Consider the following 6,026-nt stretch of genomic DNA (forward strand, 5'->3'; position numbering starts at 1 on the left):
GAAGCTGATGCTTCAAAAAGAAAGCTGTCAAATGTTTCAAGTGCTGTGAAAAGTTAAAATGACACTGAAAAAGTCCACTAGATTTAGAGATTTGGAGGTATCTGTTGACCCTAGTGAGAATTACTCTAAGGACTAATGGAATCAGAAGTCAGATAGAAATGCATTTTTGAGTGAGTAGAAGGTAAGTGAATAAGGATAATTTATGTTTCTCTCTAGATGTTTGGCTATGAAGGAAGAGGAGACTGTTTTTAACAAAAAATTTGGGAAAGAATTCATGAAACTCAATAGCAAAAGAATATACAATAATTCAATTAAACATGAGCAGAAAATCTAAGTAGATGTATCTCCAAAGAAGACATACTGATGGCTAATGGATACACAAATGGATGCTCAACATCAGTAATCCTCAGGGAAATGCAAATCAAAACCACAACGAATTTACTTTTTTTTTTAATTATTCATTAAACTATCCATTTATTTTTATGTACTTTTCTGCATGTAATTTCACATTAAAAAATTTTTTTAATGTTTATTTCTTTTTGAGGAAGAGAGACAGAGCGTGAGCAGAGGAGGGGCATAGAGGGAGACATAGAATCCCAAGCAGGCTCCAGGCTCTGAGCTGTCAGCACAGAGCCCTACATGGAGCTCAAACTCATAAGCCATGAGATCATGACCTGAGCCAAAGTCAGTGGCTTAACCGACTGAGCCACCCAGGTGACCTCATGTATTTCACATTTTATTTATTTATTTATTTATTTATTTTTTTTTTTTTTTAACCTATTTTTTTTTTATTTTATTTTTTAATATATGAAATTTACTGTCAAATTGGTTTCCATACAACACCCAGTGCTCATCCCAAAAGGTGTTACCTTCACCCATATTAAGAAATATACTATTACAAGAACAATAGAAATTTACTTCATGTCCCTTCTTGATAATGACCCCTACTCCTTAAATTTACTTCATGTACCTTCTTGACAATGGCCCCTACTCCTTACCTTGAGACAGTTCTTAATTCTGCCTTAGTTTTGCCTGTTTTTGAAATTTATATAAATGGAGTGATATGGTATATATCATTTGCCCTTTGCTTCTTTTGTACAACATGATGTTTGTGAGATTTGGTCGTGTTTTTGTTTGTTGCTATTGTTCAATCATTTTAATATCTGTATAGTATAACAATGCTGCCATATGCATTCTTGTACATGTATATTTGGGCACATGGGCACAGTTTCCTGAAAACTGTATACTCAATAGTAAAATGGCTACCTCAGTGTGCTGCTCCTTAAAAAAAAAAAAAAAAAAAAAAAAAAAAAAAAACCACAACGAAATACCAACTCATGCCTATTAGAATGGCTATTATCAAAAAGAAAGAAAGAAAGAAAGAAAGAAAGAAAGAAAGAAAGAAATAACAAGTGTTGGCAAGGATGTGGAGAAAAAGGGAATCCCTGTGCACTATAGGCAGAAATGTAAACTGGTATAGCCATTATGTAAAACAGTATGGGGCCTCCTCAAAAAATAAAAGAACTACCATATGATCAGCAATTCCACTTGTGGGTCTCAGCTGAATAAAACTAACTCAGAAAGATATATGTATCCCCACATTTACTACAGCATTATTTACAATAGTCAAGATATAGGCTAAACAACCTACACATCCCTTAATGAGTGAATGGATGAAGAAAATGTGATATGTAATGAAATATTATGAAATATTTATCAGAAATAAAAATGAAGGAAATCTTGACTTTTGTGGCGAAGTGGATGGATCTCAAGGTCATTTTGCTAAGTGAAATAAGTCAGACAAAGAAAAATGACATCTGATCTCACTTACATGGGACTCAAAAACAAAACAAAACAAAACCAAGCTCAGAGATACAAAAAGTGGTTGTCATAGGCCGGGGGGGGGGGGGGGGGGGAGGGTGTGGGGGGAAGATGGGAGAAATGGGTGAAGGATGTCAAAAGATATAAAGTTCTAGTTATAAAATAAATACTGGAGATGTAATGTACAGCATGGTAACTAGAGTTAATAATATTGTATTGTATATTTGAAAGTTGCTAAGAGTAGATCTCAAAAGTTCTTGATCATAAGAAAAAAAAAATTTGTAACTATGTAAGATGATGGATGTAAACTAGACTTACTGTGGTGACCATTTTGTAATGTATACAGACATCATATCATTATGTTGTATACCTAAAACTAATATAATATTCTATGTCAATTATATTTTAATTTAAAAAAAAGTCTGAAAAAAAAGAGTAAATTCCTTTCTCAGGTTAGCTCTCCACAGCCTTCCAAAAATAGCAGAAATAGGCCCCAGCAGTGCTCCTAGCTTCATGGGAAAAAATAGGGAGCTTGAAAATGGAAAGGAATGCAGATAAACTAGGGACAGAAACCAAAGTAAGGGCCAAGGAGCAGGGAAAGCTATTCTTCTCTCAGAAGGTACTCAGTGATAGAGGGGGAATTGATGAATATGAGCCCCTAAAAACCACATTAGCAGAGGCTTCCATCCACAGAAAGATAGAACCAGAGAGAATCAGAGTGAGATAAAGAACCAACATTTGGTCAATGAAGTAAGATACTCCCAACCTCTAACATTCCCTCCTTCCTTGCAATGAAGAAAATCAAAACCAAAAAGAAGTTAGAGCCACAATTCTCAAACTGTATGCTGAGGTGCCCCAGGTGCCCCGGCCACCTCACAGGAGTGCTATGGAATAATTTATTTTGATTTTTAATTAATTAATTAATTAATTAATTATTGTTTTAAGCAATCTCCACATGCAACGTGGGGTTTGAACTAATGACCCCAAATCAAGACTGAGCCAGCCAGATGCCCCTGCTATGGAATATTTTAAATATTTGAGGGAAACAGCAACACTCAATATCGGCCAGACACTACATGAATCACCAGCTTGAAATATTTTTGAATTTAAAAATGTTTGGTGGGGTGCCCATTGTCTCAGTCAGTCAATTCAAGCCCCATGTTGGGTGTGGAGCCTACTTAAAAATAAATAAATAAATAAACAAACAAATAAATGAATAAAAAATCTTTGCAAAGCTGGGTTTTTGTTTTTTTTTACCCCTGTTGCTTTGAGAAAAAACAAGTGCCTCTTGAAAGTCAAGGTGGAACAGGAAGCAAGGAGGCACCAAGGGATGTTATGAAAAAATTATTGAGACAATAAAAGCAACATGAGTTGAGAAAATTTGGGAACCTCTGCAGTATAACAAGAAAAGAAAATGAGAAATGTGCAACTCAGAACAGAGCACATCCACTTCTACTCAAACATGGGAGAAATAAAAGCAAATTATATCTTCCTCCTATCTCTCAGGTTAAGGCTAATATGAAAAGAGGGTAAAAAGTGAGGCCTGAATGTAATTTAGAGTTGACATTTCAAGACCACTGGGACTATTAACTGAAAGTGACTAAGAAATTATGAAATCTGTCTGAGCTATTGGCAAGAGAAGGATAAGACAGATTTAAGTGAGTGCAGATAAAAGTAATTAAATTAAATGGTAAACTATCCCAAAGAGTTGTGATACTCAATTATAATATATAAGGACCATTAAATTTATGTTGATGGCCGATGGAGCAATTTTTGACCATAAGAAGCAGTTATAAATATTAAGGTTAATCCATTCCTGAATTCATTCCTTGAACAGATATTTATACATTATACACTCATCATTTAACTAATGGTACGAGACACAGCAAAAGTTTGCAAAAGACAGTGTTTAAAGCAGCATGCCTTCTCTAATAAGTTTATCCCTCTACCCTGTCCCTATTTTTTTTTTTTTCTCCAAAGCACATATAACTCTCCAAAGGAACTTATTTACTTATCTACATGTTGTGGTCTATCTTTACTACTAGAATATAAGTGCCAAAAGAAAAAAGAATTATCTTGTTCTTTCTCCTCTCCTCCATTTCCCAACATTGGCATGCTCCATAGATCAATACTGGGCCCCCTTCCCCTGGCCTACACTATCTCTCATCCCTTGGATAGAAACATTATGTGTGTTGATGCTATATGTGCATCTCCGGTTGATATTTCTCTAGAATACCATATTTACACATCCAATTTCCTACTTGAAACATGGATACTGAATAGGTACTTGAAATTTAACATGTATTCCTCCATTTCCCACCCTTCCCTGCAGTCCCTAATCTAGTTAACATTTTAGTCGCTCTTCTCATGCTCAGTAAATGGCACCATCATCCACCTAGATGGTGAACAGTTTAGCGCTCAAGCTGAAAACTCAGAACTATCCTTAATCACTCTTTTTTATCTAAAAGTCTATCAATTCTACTTCCAAAATATGTTTCAATTCCAATTTCTTCTCTCTATATCTACTGTTACCAAACTATTTCAAGCAATGTCTTGTGCCTGGGCTACTATAGTAGCTTCTACTGGCTTCTACTATATTTTTCACACTGCAACCAAAGAGAAATTTTCATATCCAAAATTTAATCATTATACATAGACACACACACACCCATACTAGAAAAATCAGTCAGTTTACAATTAGTCTCCATATAATCAAGACTCCAAAGAAACATACTGGAGCATCAAAGTCTGACTCTACATAACTGACATTTGGGGGTTTTCCCATGTTTTCCTAGTTTTTATTAAAATCTGTCCCTTCCTGGGAAAAAATATTTACAGAGAGGGATGGAGACAAACCACAAGAAACTCTTAAATACAGAGAACAAACTGAGGGTGGATGGGGGGTGGAGGAGAGGTGAAAATGGGTGATGGGCCTTGAAGGGGGGCCTTTGTTGGGATGAGCACTGGGTGTTGTATGTAAGCCAGTTTGACAATAAATTATGTTTAAAAAAATCAGAAAATCGTCGAGTACTACCAAATACTAATACTAAATTAGAGCCTCCTGAATTGCTCATAGTGCTTAATACAACTATAGAATTTAGACGTCCAAGCTTTATTATGATAATAAACATCAGGGATTTCATGTTAAAAAAAAAAAAAAAAAAGTCCCTTTCCTGCTTCTCCAACAATGCTCCATGAAAGCAGAAGTTTAGTATATTGCTTGCTGTTATATCTTTAATACCTAATTAAGTAGGAAATAAAAAGTAGGCTCCATAGGCCCCTAGACTATAGCAGCACCTGTACAGAATGTAGCCGACTGTAACCAATACCTCTCTCTAGAATCCTCAAGGGATTCTAGAGAGAAATTTTCATATCCAAAATTTAATCATTATACACAGACACACACACCCCTACTAGAAAAATCAGTGAGGAAGATTTCTGATTGATTTCTTGGGATGATCTCTCCCTCACTACATTCAGAAACTAGGCAGGATAGTGGATCAAAGTGTAACGCCAGTCACGCTAACAGGGTCGAATCTCAGCTTTGCCATTTATTAAACATCAATGCCCTCATTGTATATCAATGCCCCCTGTACATCAACGTCCTCACTTATAAAATCGAAATGAGTACCTACCCCCTTAGGGTTGTTATGAGGATTAAACGTGAAGATCTATCGCTTTATCTATATAATCATTTATTTACATTTATTAGAGTATATCTCCCTAGAGGCCACCAATTCCGTGAAATAAACAGTGGCCAGAGCCTATGAGGCTGCTATATGCACGATGATTCAAGAAAGCAAAACACATTTCTTTGTTAACTTTTTGTTCCTTAAACTGAGTTCTAAGGGCACTTACTGAAGGAAGAACATGCTATCTTTAGGTTTTACTCTTCCAAGACTGTAAGCACCCCCCCCCCCCCCCCCCTCGCCGGCCAGCCAGTCAATACGCTTTCGCGATTGGCCAGGAAATAGGAATCCAGTGAGCTCAGCTCCCGCCCAGGCCAGCGCCGCGTCCAGTCTTGCTCCCCGCCTGCGCTGTCGCGGCGGTGGCTCTTTCATTCCCTGGGTTTACGTTCTTTCCCCTTCACGCGACTGGGACACCTCATTCCTTACTTGATACATTTTTAAATCCTCACGCTTCTCTAGGGCAAAGGTTTTTTTTTTTTTGTTTTTTTTTTTTATACCTTCAGCAGCTACCTGTAA

Source organism: Panthera leo, chromosome C1 (assembly GCF_018350215.1).
Source record: "Panthera leo isolate Ple1 chromosome C1, P.leo_Ple1_pat1.1, whole genome shotgun sequence".
Lineage (NCBI taxonomy): Eukaryota > Metazoa > Chordata > Mammalia > Carnivora > Felidae > Panthera > Panthera leo.